Source organism: Chlorocebus sabaeus, chromosome X (genome assembly GCF_047675955.1).
Source record: "Chlorocebus sabaeus isolate Y175 chromosome X, mChlSab1.0.hap1, whole genome shotgun sequence".
In the NCBI taxonomy this organism is placed as follows: Eukaryota; Metazoa; Chordata; class Mammalia; order Primates; family Cercopithecidae; genus Chlorocebus; species Chlorocebus sabaeus.
Window position 1 is genome coordinate 144614287 of NC_132933.1, and position 17463 is coordinate 144631749.

The following is a 17463-nucleotide window of genomic DNA, read 5'->3' on the forward strand; positions in this document are numbered from 1 at the left end:
TTTGGCAAGTTGGAGGTAATGTTCTCTTGACTTTGAGTTGATGATTGGGTTGGTAGAGGGCTGAGAACTGTTATTCTGTCTCTTTCTCTTTTTCTCACTGGTTTCCCGCTTTTGTTTTTACATTAACTCTACCTTTTGTCTCTCTCTCCCCACAATTCAAAGAAAAAATGTCTTCAGGATCACTGCACATGGCTAGAACTGGAATATATTAAGAGCTGATGCCATGTGAATTTTTTTTTTTTTCATTTCCCCTGGACAGTAATATTTGATATTCGGTTGTGGAGAAGGTTTATTTTTTGGTCACTAAAACTAGCTCTAGATATTCTTCAACTTCCACTAAAGTCTGCTTAACAATACTGTATTGTAGGGAAATGACGGAAAGGAAGTGTCATGTTATTCACATCACCATTCCACAGGCCCACATGCCAATGGTGACATTTAGTGATTGCAATAACAGAGTCAACTGAGAATACTGGTATTTCAGTATTTAACTGCAGAAGACATGTTTAAAACATTATATTTTGAGGGGAAATGGAAGTCCAACTTTTTATTGTAACAAAATTATAAATTTTATTCCAAAAACAAAAATCATGACCTACCTTTTTCTTCCTTTTGAAAAATTTTTTGTCTTTTATTTATTCTTAGACTGTCCCAAGGAACAAACAGCTTTATCTTCTTTAGTTTCATTATGTATAGATGGATAAACTGAAGAAGAAATTTCCTGTGTTAATTTCAAATTTTCGTATACATATTTCACTTATTTGGAAAACTTCTAAGGAGTTACTCTGGGGATAGGATTCTCACTTTGTCTTTTTCGTTGTTGTTCTTCTTCTTAAGAATTTTGAAATTCACTTCTTGGCATACATCACTATGTACCCAATAAATATGTACAATTATTATTTGTCTATTTTTAAAAACAGAGAAGAAAATAAAAAGTTTTTAAAAATGTGGAGCTAAGTACCAAAAGAAATACTTAAAAAATTGTTTTCAGTATAAAAAGTTTCTAACATTTCTATTCCAGGACACAATTTTGTTGGTAAAGAGGAGTCTTATTCACCAAATATTTTCATAATAAATTATTAGTCATGAATAAATATTGAATTCATCAATAAATATGAGTGAACATGAGTGACTCACTGGAATTAATAAGTTGTGGATTCCAGTTTCAGGTTACAGTTACTGATCTTGATTTCAGGGCTATAATATAACCTGCATATCCTGGTAATCACGTATCATACGATTCATATCAACTTTTTGTAGTTGTTTGTTTCAATGCCATAGACAGTCCTTCAGGAATGGCCCCAGGCTGGTTCATTATTTTTAATTTTAATTTTATTATTATTAATATTTTTTTGAGATGGAGTCTCACCCTGTCACCCAGGCTGGAGTGCAGTGGTGCAATCTTGGCTCACTGCAACCTCTGCCTCTGGGGTTCAAGCGATTCTCATGCCTCAGCCTCCCAAATAGCTGGTATTACAGGCGTCTCCCACCACATCCAGCTAATTTTTGTATTTTTACTAGAGATGGGGTTTCACCATGTTGGCCAGGCTGGTCTTGAACTCCTGACCTCAAGTGATCCACCCTCCTTGGCCTTCCAAAGTGCTGGGATTACAGGCATGAGCCACTGTGCCCGGCCTGTCATTTATTCTTTATCTGGTTCAGGAGTTAAACTGGAGCTTATTTATGTATTTATGTATTTATTTATTTATAGAGATGATGTTTCACCATACTGCCCAGGCTGGTCTCAAACTCCTGATCTCAAGTGATCCGCCTGCCTCAGCCTCCCAAAGTTCTGGGATTACAAGTGAGAGCCACTGCACCTAGTCTGGTTCATTCTTAGGCTTTGGACGTTTCCCTCTTTGGCGGGCAGGCTGCCAGTCATTCAGTTTCTGTTCAGTTTTTCTAACTGGGAAAATTAGCCTTAGTATTGTATGATTCCTGTAGTCTAGGAGGTATAGTTTGAGGATGCCCTAATTTCTCCTCTTTCCCAGACAATTTCTGGGGGCGAGGGAAGGGTAAGTTAGGTTGAGATGGCTTGAGAGCATAACAAATGAGAGCATCAAAAGTGTCAGAAGTGCAGATAGAAAGACAACAGAGTTTCTATTTTAATCCAGGAACAGACTGCATTTTGGTGTTTACCAAATAGCATAGTTAAAATGCTATATAAGTAAAGTGAATTTGCAACACATGTCCTCTCCACTGGTTACATTTGAGGTGAACTTTGGGTATGTCATTTCAATGCCTTTTCCCCCAAGTACTTTACATTTTGTAGAATTGAATAATTTTTCTACACACAATAAAGTCCTTTCTACAATTTAGTTAATGAGTTCTATGATGTTAGATGTTTTGCTTGGCTTTTTTTAGTTATAAATTATTATGTAGGGAATATCTACATTTAAATCTTGGCTTTTTTTTCACTGTGTAGGGCCAAATTCTTTGATATAGAATTGCTAAGTCCAAACCAAATACCTGTTTGCACTTGAGGCATACTGTCATGCTGTCTTCCAGAAATGTGCAGCCTCCGAGAATGCCTTCTTCACTGCCCTTCTGTTGGTGTCATTTTAAAGCGGTTGATCTAGACCTCTCTTCTAAAATAATAATGCTGTCGGAATCAAAAGACAAAATACAGAAATTATAGGTCTCTTTCATTTTCTGTTTATGCAAAGATTGGTTGAAGACATCATTTGGCAGTGGAGACCTGGGGGGGTGGGGAAACAGATAAATAGGTGCAAGCATGATGCTTTTAGATACTCTTCAGTGAGTATCTGTAAAAGTTCTTCCCTGAATGGAAATTTGTCTCCAAAACAGGGTTCCTGTGTCTCTTCTTCTATCGCGTTGCAACCTTTCCAAGGACTTTTTTTTTTTTTTTTTTTTTTTTTTTGAGACGGAGTCTGGTCCTGTCGCCTAGGCTGGAGTGCAGTGGCGTGATCTCGGCTCACTGCAAGCTCCGCCTTCCGGGTTCACACCATTCTCCTGCCTCAGCCTCCCGAGTAGCTGGGACTACAGGCACCGCCACCACGCCCGGCTAATTTTTTGTATTTTTAGTAGAGACGGGGTTTCACCGTGTTAGCCAGGATGGTCTTGATCTCCTGACCTTGTGATCCGTCCGCCTCAGCCCCCAAAGTGCTGAGATTACAGGCGTGAGCCACCGCGCCCAGCTCCAAGGACTATTTTTGCTTAAACAATATATTCAAACATTGGAGACCATACTGTTAGAATAATAATTATTTAAAATGTACATATACTGGACTAACCAGTTATATATACACTGTCTTTTTTATGTGTCATAAAACCAAAGTCCCATACATTCATAAGGTAGTGTACCCTATGCTGAAGCCCCTGTATTGTTAAATATACATATTGAAACCCAAAAGGCTCAAATAATTGACATCATACTTTAATATCACAGACTAACGTGGATCTTCATGGAACCGGAGATAGTGGATTGAGTAGTTTCCACCACCACAAAACCTCGTATGTCTTCTTATCTGGACTTGGTGTCTGATATTTAAACCAGCTAAAAATTCTGCAAGATTTAACAAACAGCTTCCAAAGTGTGTGTGTGTGTTTTTTTAATCCATGATGTTTGCTACTTCATTCTAATCACCTTGAAGGTATGTACTTTACTCAGTGGAATCTCAAACGAGGTGCTAGGAGGTGGCTTGTGATCTAAACACTTTAGGAAGAGCTAATTTAATCAGAAAAGTTTCTAAATTTTTCTTTTTCAGCCCAACTTTTCTTTCATCCTGTCTTGTTTAAAAGATTTAAATTTCTTTAGACTGATGAGGATGGTGGTTCAAGCCAAGAAAGTGTGGGTGGGAATGCAAAGCCTTGCTTTGTAACTAGAATGCAAATGCTATTCTAACATAATTTGAACCTGATTGAGCTGCCCAAATTTCAACCATCCTGGAGCAAAACACAGGAAATCTGTACCACAGCCAGAAAGATTCTCTGAATTCCAAACGGAAACAGAGCGTTTCTCCATTTCTTGGAGTTGTATTGGGCCCAAATGTGTAGCCTAGAAAATAATGGTTAAATGTTGTTTCTGGACCAACTGTTGAGTTAGTTTTAAAGTTTCTACCAGAAAAAAAAAATAAAGAGAAAATTACCTACCTATAAAAAGTCACAAAATCAAACTGTCTTTTTGGCTTAACATTTTCTTCACATTATTTTATTGAAGTTTGTATTAACTTTTTCTGGAAATGAAGTGTTCTATGGCTTTTGTTTCAAAAACTGTGAGTTTCCTTTCATTTACCCTGCTGTCACAGCATCCAAGAAAGAACACGTTACCATGATTGCAGCCCAGAAAGAATTGGTCCCTTAACTTTTGATAAGAACAAGAACAAAATAATAGACATCACTTTCCTATTTCTTCTTGAGTACTGGACACAATTCTGATTTTTTTTTTTTCACTCAACCTTCATTTTTGGCTTCAATAACTTGAATTGGTAGTATAAAATATACTAGAATGGCTATAATCATAAAAGATAGAACATAATAAGTGTTGATGTGGATGTAGACAAATTGGAACCTTCACACATTGCTAATGGGAAGGACAAATGGTGCAGCCGCTTTAGAAAATAGTTTGGCAGTTTCTTACAAAGTTAAAGACGAATGTACCCTGCGCTACAGCAATTCAACTCCTACGTAGCGACCCTGGAGAAATAAAACATGTGACTTGCACATAAATGTTCACAGCAGCATTATTCCTAAGAGCCAAACAAATGGAAACAACCCAAATGGCCATCAATTGATGCATGGATGAACAATATGTGGTATGCCTATACAATGAAATACTGTGGAAGTTTGAGTCCAGGCAAGAGACAAACCATGCAGTGGGATTAAATAGGGAGAGTTTAATGTGAAGAATTATGAAGAGTTATGAAAGAGTAACTATAAGACATGCAGAGACTCAACTCTGTTTGGTATTTTAGAGCTCAGGGAGAGAGTTCAAAGGACACACTAGGAAAGGGTTTAGACTTTCCTGGAAAAGGTATACGGCACTGCCACCTAAGAGTGGAGATGTTTGGAGATTTGGCCAAGCCAGAGTTGATCTTGAGTTGCTGGGCAAACTGTGGGCCACCTTCTAGAGTGCAGGTGAGAGGGCAGGTGATCGGCAACCACCGTGTTAGGGAGTCTATGCACTGGAGTGGACAGAAAGTTCAAAGGGACACAGCCATGTGGGAAGTTTGAAGAAGGACAACAGCTTGATGTGTCAGACTCGGAAGGCAACTCTGATTTCTGAGCTGAGGAAGCTGGGGAAATAATATTGCCAGGTCTAGGTGTCAGAGTTGCTGAAAGGCTGCAACCTGGGCTTATGACTGGAAGAGATGCCACCAGACGTCGTCATAACCGCACTTCCGATTTCACCCCCTGAGCCGGAAATTGCAGCCTTTCTTTTGCACTATCTCTCCAGCACCCTCTGCTGCGGAAGCTTAACGTGGTGCTCACGTTAAAGGGGCAGAGCTTCAGGGGATTCCCTTGTTTATCCGAAAATATATTAAGGGGTGCATGGGGAGCTGATATCAATGTGTTATCAACACATTGATAACAGAAAAATTCTATCCAGCAATTTATAAAAAAGGAAAAAAGTATTGGTACCTCCTACAACATGGATGAAACTGAAGCATGATCCTGAGTGAAAGAAGTCAGTCACATAAAACCACATCCTGTAGGATCTGATTTATGCAGAATGTCTAGAATAGACAAATGCATGAAGGCAGAGAGTAGATGAGTGTTTGCCAGGGGCTGGAGGGAGAAAGAATAGGGTGTGAGTAATAAAGGGTGCAGGGTTTCTTTTTGGAGTGATGAAAATACTTTAAAAGTAGATTATGGTGAAGGTTGCACAATTCTGTAAATATACTGAAAAAACATTGAAATGTACACTTCAAGGGGGTGAATTTGATGGTATATAAATTACATCTTGATAAAGCTGTTAGACAAATTCTACCATGTAATTAAAATTTTTTATTTTAAAATATTTATTTTCATTTTTGCAGACTGAGGGGTACAAGTGCAATTTTGTTACATTGATATATTGTGTAGTGGTAAAGTCTGGACTTTTACTGTAACCATCACCCAAATAGTGTACATTGTACCAAATAGGTAGAATTTCATCCCTTAACCCCCTTCCTACCCTCCCTTTGGAGTCTCCAGCGTCTATTATTTCATTTTGTATGTCCATGTGCACCACTATTTAGCTCCCACTTTGTAAGTGAGAACATTCAGTATTTGACTTTCTGAGTCATTTCACTTGGGAAAATGGCCTCCAATTCCATTCATGTTGCTGCAAAATATATAATTCCATCCATTTTTATGGGTGAGCAGTATTTCATGGTGTCTGTGTACTATATTTTCTTTACCCAATCATCTGTTAAAGGGCAGGTAAGTTGATTCTGTGACTTTGCTATTGTGAATAGTGCTGCAATAAACATATGAGTGCAGGTGTCTTTTTATATAATGATTTATTTTGGGTAGATACCCAGTAGTGGGATTGCTGGGTCAAATGGGAGTTTTATTGTTAGCTCTTTGAGAAATCTCCATACTATTTTCCATAGCGGTTGTATTAATTTACATTTCCACCAATAGCGTATAAGTGTTCCCTTTTCTCTGCACCCACACCAACATCTGCTGTTTCTTTACTTTTTAATAATAGCCATTCTGACTGGTGTAAGATGGTATTTCATTGTAGTTTTAATTTGCACTTCTCTGATGATTAGTGATGCTGAGCCTTTTGAAAAAAAAAAAAAAAAAACTTTTTATGAGATGCAGCTTTGTTTGAATTCACCATGTTGTGTTTCTCTTAACCCAAAGAAGAGAGGAGTTGGTAGCATTGAGAAAAATTATTTAGTTAGTGTTTAGAATTTTGTATCAGCTAGACTTGGATAATTAGAATAGTTTTAGAAGTCATGATGACGCTACATTTATTTGCTTGCAATGTGACTAAATTCTAATTTTATTTCTGTTCATTTATTTTTGCTATTACCTCTTTTCAATAGTTGGATATTTATATGGTACAAATCTCTGGACTCAACATATTAATTTCCATTAAGTCATCTTTCCTCTTCCGGATCTTTTCTCCCTAGCTTAATAGTACACACTGAAAATAGGAGAAATCTAAATCTGTAACTCGTTTTGAGAGTGTTCCTGAAGTAAAAGGGTTGGCATGTGGAGTGACAACAGTAAAAGGCCAGCCTCCTGCCTTTTATCCATCCTTTTTCACTTAGATGTGAGCTTAGTCTTTCCATCATATCCTATTTACAGACAGAAGAAAGGCTTTACATTGACTGACAACTGCAAAGGGCCACGTTAGACTAGGAGAAGGGAGGTTTTCTGTAATTAATAAAAACTGACCCACAGGAGTGGCTGTTTGGTCCAATTTCATCCTGCAACAAACCCAAATCCAATCAGATGCACATGTTCTGGTGTGTGCAGTCTAAATTTTGCAGCAGTGTGGCCTGATACGGAGATAAAGAGGACAGGGACAGATAGACCATGCATCACACCTGCTATATATTATTGGATTCTTATATTTATCAATATTAAACCTCTGTTTTGCCACACAGAATTGATTATGATGTGTTTCTAATTCCCATAATAGATTTCTTCATTTCCATTTTGCAGGAGTAGCTTATTAAGGCTGGCTAGGCTGCCCGTAACCATGTGAAGGACTTCTGTTTGGTCTTTTAATCACTGCAGACATGGGATGCTGATTTTGTGAATAAAGAGCAGAAAATGAATGGGGGTAAGATGCTAATGGGTCGAAAATCCATTTCCCTATTATGAACCAAGGTGAGAGGAGAATTATTAGCATGGCACTTCATTTAGGAGGCCATCTGCTGTGCATTGTGCCTGGGAAAGAAGGATGTTGCTGAAGTCACCAGGTCTGTCCTGGGTCAGAACTCATGTCCAGAGGTCACCTCTTGGAGCAGAGTAGAACCATTTTATTTCCACTCTCTCCTCCACCTCTGCAGCCAGCAAAACATCTTATTCTTTGAAATTCACCAAGAGAAGGGGAAAAATAAAGAGACTTGAATCCATAGTCATCCCTCCATTTCTAAGTTGAAGAAGAACAGGGAGGCTTTTGTCTATGTCTTGGGCAATTAGATTAGCAACATTGGAATGTGAGCATGGAATCTTTGTTCAGAGGGCCAAAATTCAGAGATAGAGTCAGAAAAACCGAGATTTGAGAAAGACTTGTAGAAAGATTGTCCTGATGCAAAGAAGATGATATGAGGAGATACCTGGAAACTCGGATACATAGGGTGCAAAGCTTATGACTCAAGTAAAAGACAAATACCCTGCTGGCCTGACTAGGCTTTAGAAAAACAGAGGGCTGCTCATTATCGATTAAGAACAAACCCAGAGTAGACTGAGAAGGAAGCAGACATATAACTTACCTGTTATTTTAGCACCAGAAAATCAGGACTCATGAAAAGTGGAGAGGTCTTTCCCTTTTCTTTTCTTTCCAAGTCTACCTAAATATACTATGTAAACGCTATTCTCTCAGTACCTCTTGCCCAGCCAGTAAACACTTCATGTGGATGTAGTGCTGGGCCCTTTTTGGTTACTGTGACATCTACTCCACAGATATATTTGTTATTTAACACAGGCCTTCTAAAGATACAACTTCTTTACCCAGTTGCTTGACTCGGGGTGGAAACATCATGTACAAGAAGGGCCGTGAAGAAGATATTTTGAAGCAGATGGACCTCTTTAAAAGACTAATTTTAGATAGATTCAGAAAAATGCAAATATGCGATTTCACTTGACCATAGTATTAGCATCATATTTAACATTTTAGTCTGGACCATCTGGGGTTGATTCTCATCTTTAGAAATTTTATGGAAGCTATTTTGGCTCTACTTGGGAAAGTTTTGGTTGAGTTACTAGCAGCATGAGAATCGAGTCCTGTTGCTGAAATAGAAAGATGAGTTTTTAAAAATCTCTTTTAGAGAAAGTTGTCTTAGGAAGAAGAATTTGGGAACTTAGAATATATTTAAGAGATGAAGAACATTTCAGCTACCAATTTAAAACTCAAATAACAATCATTTGTATATGAGTAAGACCTCCTGTTTCCTTTGGATTAGAAGACCCTCAATTCTCCCATATGGTCAATGTTTCTGTGCTATTCCTTGCTGCAAACATCTTTGGATGAGTTTGCTCTGTTTCCTGAGAAAGTTCTGGGTAAGGACTCACATGATATGGTAAGACAGTAGTGGAAAACAGTCTTTCTCCTCCCTATCTCTGTGTAAACACCTTCTTTTTCAGTCTCAAATGCTCTGTGCAGGCTGCTAAAATATGTTGTGAGTCATTCCTTTTAGAAACACAATTTATTTTAGAACATGCACAAATGCTGTTATACATCCACATAAGCCTTCTGAGGAAAAAATAACACCCCAAATGTTTCAACCTTAGCATCTTTCTTCTTTAATTTTTAAAAAACGTCCTTTCTTTGTTCTTGCCCATATGGGTACATATTTTTTTTTTAATGGTTCAATTATAGTAAAACATGTAGTACAAACTATTTTGAGGATGGAATTATTTTACTTGATTTGCCCTTGTACAGAACTGAAAATTGTATTCAAATAATTTTGTTAGATCTATCAAATCTAATAATATTCATTTAATACTCCCTAAAAAGATTATTTAACTCAAACATCAGGAAAAAAAAGGAATTTGTATTCTGTCTTAAAAACAGAAACAGTTTTAAGGTTATAGTAAGCATTTCAAATTTAATACAAAAGTCTGAGTAATGCTTTCATGGACGAACATACATTATACATTCCATTTAAAATTATTTTCTTGTCACATAGTAGTGTGTACATTTTCAATTATTCTGTTAATTCAAGGTGCTACTGCTGTCTGTAGAAATTCAAGTTGGCCACTGGCACAGCATTAGTGAATTACAAGTGGGTCACAGATGATTGAAACTACAAATAATTGGAAGAACCCCAGCCATGAGTTATGTAGGTGGTCCTAGCTGCAGATCCAGAGCTAGTCATGGCCTTTGATTTGCCTCTCCTTTTGTGGTTGGGAAATCAAAGATGGAATTCAAGACACCTGCCTATACATTTCATTATGGACAAGTGGGTTGTGGATATGTGTTTGCTTTTGTCTGTTTCCATCTGCTCCCCACTTCGTCTCTTGTTAAAAGTACCCTGATTTTCCTTTGTGCAATTAATTACTCTCCCTTGCTTAAGAATGTGGTATGGGAGTCTTGAGCCCACTTCTGTATTCTAGGAGATTTTAATTGCCTTGTACGATCAAGAGCTCTTGTGATACTAACCACGATGACCAGTCTTGGAATGGTCAGGTTACCCAATTCAGGGCACTGGGAGAATATGAACACCACAGTGCATCTACCAGCCATGAGCTACAAGAGATGCTCATTTCTTCCATGACCAGGATGAGGACTTGAGGCTGGTACTAGACATTAACTATTCAGTGATGACAATGTAGAGCCCCATCTACTGAGGTGCTGCCAGTTGGAGCCTGTGGTTTGAGTCAGGCCTGGAGAAGATAGCAGCGAGATAGCAATAGGTCCTTGGTTACTTGATTTGAGCAAGTTTCTTGATCAGGTCTAGTCCAATGGATTTTTTTCCCCGTAAGCCCAGTAAATTACCTTTGTTATCCAGTACAGTAGCCACTAATCTCATGTGCTTATTGAACATTTGAAATATGGCTCCTCCAACTGAGATGTGCCGTAAATGTAAAATACACACTGGATTTCAAACTTAGTACAATGAACATTTTTATATTGACCTCATGTTGAAATTGTAATGTTGAATTTAGACATAGTGGGTGTATTGGTCAATTTGCATTCTTATTATAAAATATTGAGACTGGGTAGTTTACAAAGAACAGAAATGAATTTTTTTTTATAGTTCTGGTGGCTGGGAAGTTCAAGATCAAGGCATCACAGGTTTGCTTATCTGGTGAGGGCTACTCTCTGTTTCCAAGTTGACATCTTTTGCTGCAACTCCAGGAGGGGAGGAACACTGTATCTTCACAGGGCAGAAGGTGGAAGAGCAAGTTAGCTGAGTGCTGGGTGAAGCTTTTTATATAACTCTACCTCCTAGCACTATCACACTGGTCATTTAGTTTCAACACCTGAATTTCCGAGGGGACACATTTAAGCCATAGCAGTGGGTCAATAACTATGCTATTAAAATTACTTTCACCCATTTCTGAAATTATATAATCGGCTTGTATCTGTGGCCCTGGTTGTATTTCTATTAGAAAACAATGGCTTAACCCATTTTGAATTTTCTTGATGACATGTAATGTAAAGATTTTAAAACTTACACAATAACTTACTTTTCAAATCCCAGTTGGATAACACCAAGTTTGACTTTCATACTTTGAAAAGCCAGTTCTAAGTTAGAAATGATATGTATATAAGCATCCGAGCTAGCAAAGTCCAAAGTCAAGTTAATGCTGTATGTGGTTTTTTATTGGTGACATTCTCCAAAGTTCTTTGGCTGATAGGCTTTATGTGTGAGAACTCTGAATGGCATAGGCTTTATCTCTCAAAATACACAACTGTTTTCTGTACTTCTTATTTTCAAAGTCACTGCAATAGCCTAAAAGTGAGCTTAAATCCTTTCCCCCTTGGCTATCATATCAGTATGGTATCCAGCCTCCAAGATGGCCCCTAATGACTGGGCTGACTTGTATAAGCAATAGGATACTGAGGAAATGATGGCATGTGAATTTGAAGCGTAGGTCATAAGAGACATTTGAGTTTCCCTCTTGCATTCTTTTGGCTAACTCACTTGGGAGAAAGCCAGCCACTGTGTTGTAAGGATACTCAAGCAGCCCTGTGAGGAGATCCATGGGATGAGTAACTGAGAAGGCAGGCCAGTAGCCGTGTGGCTGAGCCATCTTGCCAGAAGATCCTCCAGCCACATAGAACCTTTTGAGACTAAAGCCCTGATGGACAACCTGACTTCAAGCTCATGAGGGACTTTGAGCCTGAACCTCCCAACTAAGCCACTCCAAAATCCCAGATTCATGAAAAAATGGTATATCTTTATTGCTTTAAATTGTGAAGTAGTAGGATCATTTTTTACATACTGATAGATAACTATTACAGTCACATTTTATATGATAAGAATCATCCTACACATTATTTTTATTTTTCAAGAAAAACAACCCTCAAACTTGTTTCTTGTTGCTAAGTCACTTACTTACTTTCTCCTGTTGATTTTTCCACTGAAATACTTGCTGTCCTATTTATATGGTTCCATCTAAGGTGTCCGAGATATGCCATCCTTTTTCTCTTTAAGCTCAAGAGGAGTTTGGGCTGTAAAAAATGACTGGTTAGTTCTGAAGAGGCAGATGTCTGTTTTTAATGTTTCGCATTACTTGAATCATAGACAATTTCAGGCTTAAAAGGTCTTTTGGAGGTAAATGAGCCCAGTTCCTCCTCTAGATGCTTGGAAATTCTCTCCATTCCTTCCAGGGGTGACTCAGCCTACACTTAAATATGGTGCTAGAGGACATCCACCTCTGACACTAGCTCCGTGGTAATGTGAGATTGCTCTAAATTTTAGAACAGGGTTATTTATCCTGGGGACCTTGAATTCTGCTGAAATATATAAATAAACTACAGGTGTCCCTGAGTCCCCTGAGATGATATTCATGCATGAGATTGCACGCCTGATTTTTTTTTACATGGAAAATTATGATGACTTTACTACTCAGTGAGGTTAGTAGGTATTTTTAGAACCAATATATAAGAAATTAGCTTATATTGAGTCAAAATAGATGTCTGCAACTTCTCCACTTCAGTTTTGGATCTTTACAGAGGCATATACAAAAAGAAAAACCCCTGTGCCCTTGTCTGGTTCCTATATTCTACTTCCATGCTCTTATTGGAAATCTTGACGTCTAGCTGCAGGCCCAGCTCTCCTAGTGTCTAGCACTAATGTAGACCTCAGACCCAAGGGGTTTAAGGATCCCCCGTTCAATGCGCCAAGGTCTCCACCAAGTTGCTTAGTTGCTGTGTTGGCCCTGACTATCACCTGACACCACAATCCACTTAGTATTGCTGGTCAATTTGCTCAGCTCAGTCACCACACACGGCCTGGAGTGCCAGCTACGAGTCTATCTCAGAAAATCGAACCCTGCATCCTGCTAAAATGTTTCACTGGGGTTAACTTCTGCCTAGCTTACAACTGTCTGTTGCCCATTTCTTGGCTTTAGCTTTGCTTTACTGGTTTCATGATGTCTCACTTTTTTCAGGCAACATCCTCTCAAGGTAATCACCTACTACCTGTTATTTTCCTATGGAAATATGAGGCCCTGTTGTCTCCCAAGAACTAGACTAGATTTCCTTCCCTGTCATTAAAGCAGTTTAACTTAATTGCAAAATCTGGTCCCTCCCATCATCATGGAAGTTAAACTTTATCTATCTATCTATCATCTATGTATCTATGTATCTATGTATCTATATCTATCTATGTATCTATCTATCTATCTATCACTATCTATCTTCTATTTGAGGCAGGGTCTCACTCTGTTGCATGGGCCACAGTGCAGTGGTGCAAACATAGCTCACTGCGACCTTGACCTCATGGGTTCAAGTGATCCTCCCACCTCAGCTTCCTGAGTAGCTGGGACTACACGCATGCACCACCACAAATGGATAATTTTTTAATTTTCTTGTGGAGATGGGATGTTGCCATGTTGCTCAGGCTGGTCTCGAACTCGTGGCTTCAAGTGTTTCTCCTGCCTTGGCCTCCCAAAGTGTTGGGATTACAGGTGTGAGCCACTGCGCCCAGCCAAGTTAAACTTTAGAATCCTCACCAGCTATGGTATAATCTTTGTCAACAGTGTCAGGCCTCTGAGCCCAAGCCAAGCCATCATATTCCCCGTGACCTGCACGTATACATCCAGATGACCTGAAGCAACTGAAAAATCACAAAAGAAGTGAAAATGGCTGGTTCCTGCCTTAACTGATGACATTCCACCATTGTGATTTGTTCCTGCCCCACCTTAACTGAGCAATTAACCTTGTGAAATTCCTTCTCCTGGCTCAGAAGCTTCCACACTGAGCCCCTTGTGACTCCCGCCCCTGCCTGCAAGAGAAAAACCCCCTTTGACTGTAATTTTCCACTACCCACCCAAATCCTATAAGACGGCCCCACCCATATCTCCCTTCGCTGACTCTTTTCAGCCCACCTGCACCCAGACTCAGCCCACCTGCACCCAGGTGAAATAAACAGCCTTGTTGCTCACACAAAGCCTGTTTGGTGGTCTCTTCACACGGACACGTGTGACAAACAGGACCGTTTGTCAACCATTTGAATGTAACTATTATGTGTGAATTTAATAAAACCATTTTCATCTAATCCTGTCATCCATAAAAAAAGTGTTCTAAATGATTTTTGAGATTTCTTAAGCTCTAAATGTCTGGATTCTTTCTAAATATTTCAACTATTATCCTACAACACCATCAACTTTGTTTCCACCCTACCTTTTCAGTGTCCCACTCATTAGCCCAAAGTAAATGACTATTTTCAAGTCACTTTTCACAGTTTTGAGTCCAGAGTCAGTGTTTTGTTGATTTTTGTAACCCAAATCTAACACGGTAGTACCTAAAACATCAGCATCTATTAAATGTTTATTGAAGAAAAGCATGTTGAGTTAACATTCAAGAGCCATTACGGGTATCTTTGAAAATAATTTAATATTCTTCTTTTTAGAAATTCAACCCCCCATTATTATTAATTATAAGAAAAAACTTTCTCCAAAATTTGTTAATGCCAAAAGAAATATAAAGTCTTTATTTCCTAAAGGGCCGTTTACCTGGAGATTTCTTTACATTTTAAGAAAATAGGACTAGGTCAGCCTTGGGAGAATTGTTTGCAATTTCAAAAGTGGATAATGACTTGGGAAGCTTGTTTGCTTGCTTGTTTTCCCTTTTCAAAGCCCTTCTGGTGGTCTATTTGCATAAGTACTTGAGTGCACTTTAATGCTTATACGAATGATGATCAGACCCACAGAACTTGGATTTATTATAAATATGAAACATGTATAAAGTAGAAACTGATTATCCTGAAATCCCAACTAAAATCATAATAAAAGGCTTTTTAAAAGTGAATTTTGCCTAAAGACTGCCTTTATCCAATTCCAGCACTATATTGACCCAGAAAAGTGGGCCCATACAGACAGCAGATGTGGGGGAAAAAAGACAGAACAGTCCATTGACTTAGACAATTACACTGAACTCTGCAGGGAGATGGGACCTAAATTTAAATTGAATTAGTCAAGACTCAAATGTATGCAATCATTAAACAAATAAGCAAACACCTGTTGACAAATTTGGGTCATTCAGGGACTTAGAATAGGTCAGCTATAAAAAGTAGAATAAAACCAAATGCATGCACAAAGAAATAGAACTAATATGTATTCAGTGACCCACATCACCACACACTGAGCTAAAAGCTTTACATAACTGATGGTTTCCCAGCCTGTGGCATATTAATGCACTGGCCACATGGGTAGGGTTATAATTTAAAGCTCCCCATCAGGCTTCAAAACCACTAAAAGGTTCTCTCTTCTAATGTTCCAACCATCCTAAAACATAGGCCATTGATTGGAAGTGTGGTCTCTCTACCAGCAACCTCATCATTACCTGGATACTCAGTAGAAAGGCAAACCTTGAGCCTCAGCCGAGGCTTATGGACCAGTGTGGAGTCCAGGAATCTGTGTTTCACAGGCCCTTAGTGCACACTTAAGATTTAGAACCACTGGTCATCTGATTTCATGATCATTCTACAGATAAAAACTCTGAATTCAAGAGATGCTAAAAAAAAAATCCTGAAAGTCAGCCAGGCACAGTGGTTCATGCCTGTAATCCCAGAACTTTGGGAGGCCAAGGTGGGAGGATCACTTGAGCTCAGGAGTTTGCGATGAGCCTGGGCAACATAGTGATACCCCATCTCTACAAAATAAAATTTAAAATAAATTAGCCAGTTGTGGTGGTGCACACCTGTAGTCCCAGCTACTCAGGAGGTTGAGCTGGGAGGATCACTTGAATTCAGGAGTTTGAGGATGTAGTAAGTCAGGACTGCACCACTAAACTCCAGCCAGGGCAACAGAGTGAGACTCTGTCTCAAACAGTCAAAACAAAGAAACATAAAACCAAAAAATCCCAAGGTTAAGCAAATTAGTAAGAGATGTAGGTAGGTCGTGAAACTGGATTTGATTTGGCCAGAAAATGTGAGCTCTTCTGATTTCACCACAAGGTCAACCAAAAAGAACTTAGGGTCTGTTTAAGAAACAATTCCCGCTTAGCAAGCATGAAATTATTATTTTAATAATTTGATTAATGATTTTTAGTCATTATACTTACAGGCCCGGAATAAATTCAAACAGAGCAAAGTAGGGCATAAGAATAAATTATAGTGCTAAGTAGGTTTTGTGTCATTTCAGAATGCAGTCTCTTCACTCTGGCTAGCCTGCTTGCTAATTACTTAGTGTGATGCTCCATCTTCACAATGCATGTGCTTATCATATATTCTTAGTTATGACTTCAATGGAAGGGAACTTACCACTCATTTTATGTCAGTTTTGTATGAATCTTGTATACTCCAACTACAATAAAAATGAGAGATGAATAATGATATTAAATCTGAGTGGTGGGCTGGCTAGACAGTATTTAAATGTATCTCTGAGACAACATTTTGTTAACAGTATACTAAGCAAGATTCGTATCTTCTTGAATCTTAAGAGCACACACCAGAATAATTATACTCTTTGTTCCCAAAGGACTATCATTATGTAACTACTATTAATGATGTAAGTATACAGTTAACAGACTCATAACGATATAAGTATATATGCTTGTATAGAGTTATAAAATATAAGTGTGCAACTAGTGTAAGTATATAATTATTGCTTGCATGGCCTTCTTTTATGTTATCTATTTCATTATTTATTTTATTAGGGTAAGGAACATCTTGTTATTTTAATTATGCATTATTTAGGTTAAATATGGGAGATATTTAGGAGAAGGAAGCCAATATTGAGCACCATAAACAGAAAGCAAACAAAAGTGAAAACCAGCAGAATGAGGGCTGATAAACAAAAAATATGAACACACATTCCAAAACTTCAGACAGTTGCAAAAAGGGAAAGTGTCAAGCCCTAATAGTTTTGCATTGACAAAGGTCCTGGGAATTTGACCAGCTTGTAGAGGATTGTATAGAAAGAGTAAGTAGGTGAATTAAATAAAAAAATCATTAAAAAAACAATGAAGAGTGGCGGAGGTTACCTATCTGTCTCTGAAGCATAAGCAATAACAATTATTATGGCTTGCCACTTTTCAGGACTTGCTAAATCAAGAGAATGCACTTTTGGAGACCAAGGTGGGTGGATTGCTTGAGTCCAGGAGTTTGAGGCGAGCCTGGGCAACATGGAGAAACCCTGTCTTTACAAAAAATACCAAAATTA

The 17463-nt window shown here is 38.4% G+C and overlaps 1 long non-coding RNA gene across 1 annotated transcript in view; it reads right to left on the reverse strand.

The window, feature by feature from the left end:
- Positions 1-599: 599 nt before the first annotated feature.
- The window catches only part of LOC119619951 (uncharacterized), a 430825-nt gene continuing 413961 nt past the window's right edge, over positions 600-17463 (reverse strand). Inside the window, exons 3-4 of the long non-coding RNA XR_005236358.2 lie at positions 2470-2602; positions 600-705 (exon numbers count right to left, since the gene is read on the reverse strand). This is a non-coding gene — a long non-coding RNA (uncharacterized lncRNA). The remainder of the gene's footprint in view (positions 706-2469; positions 2603-17463) is intronic.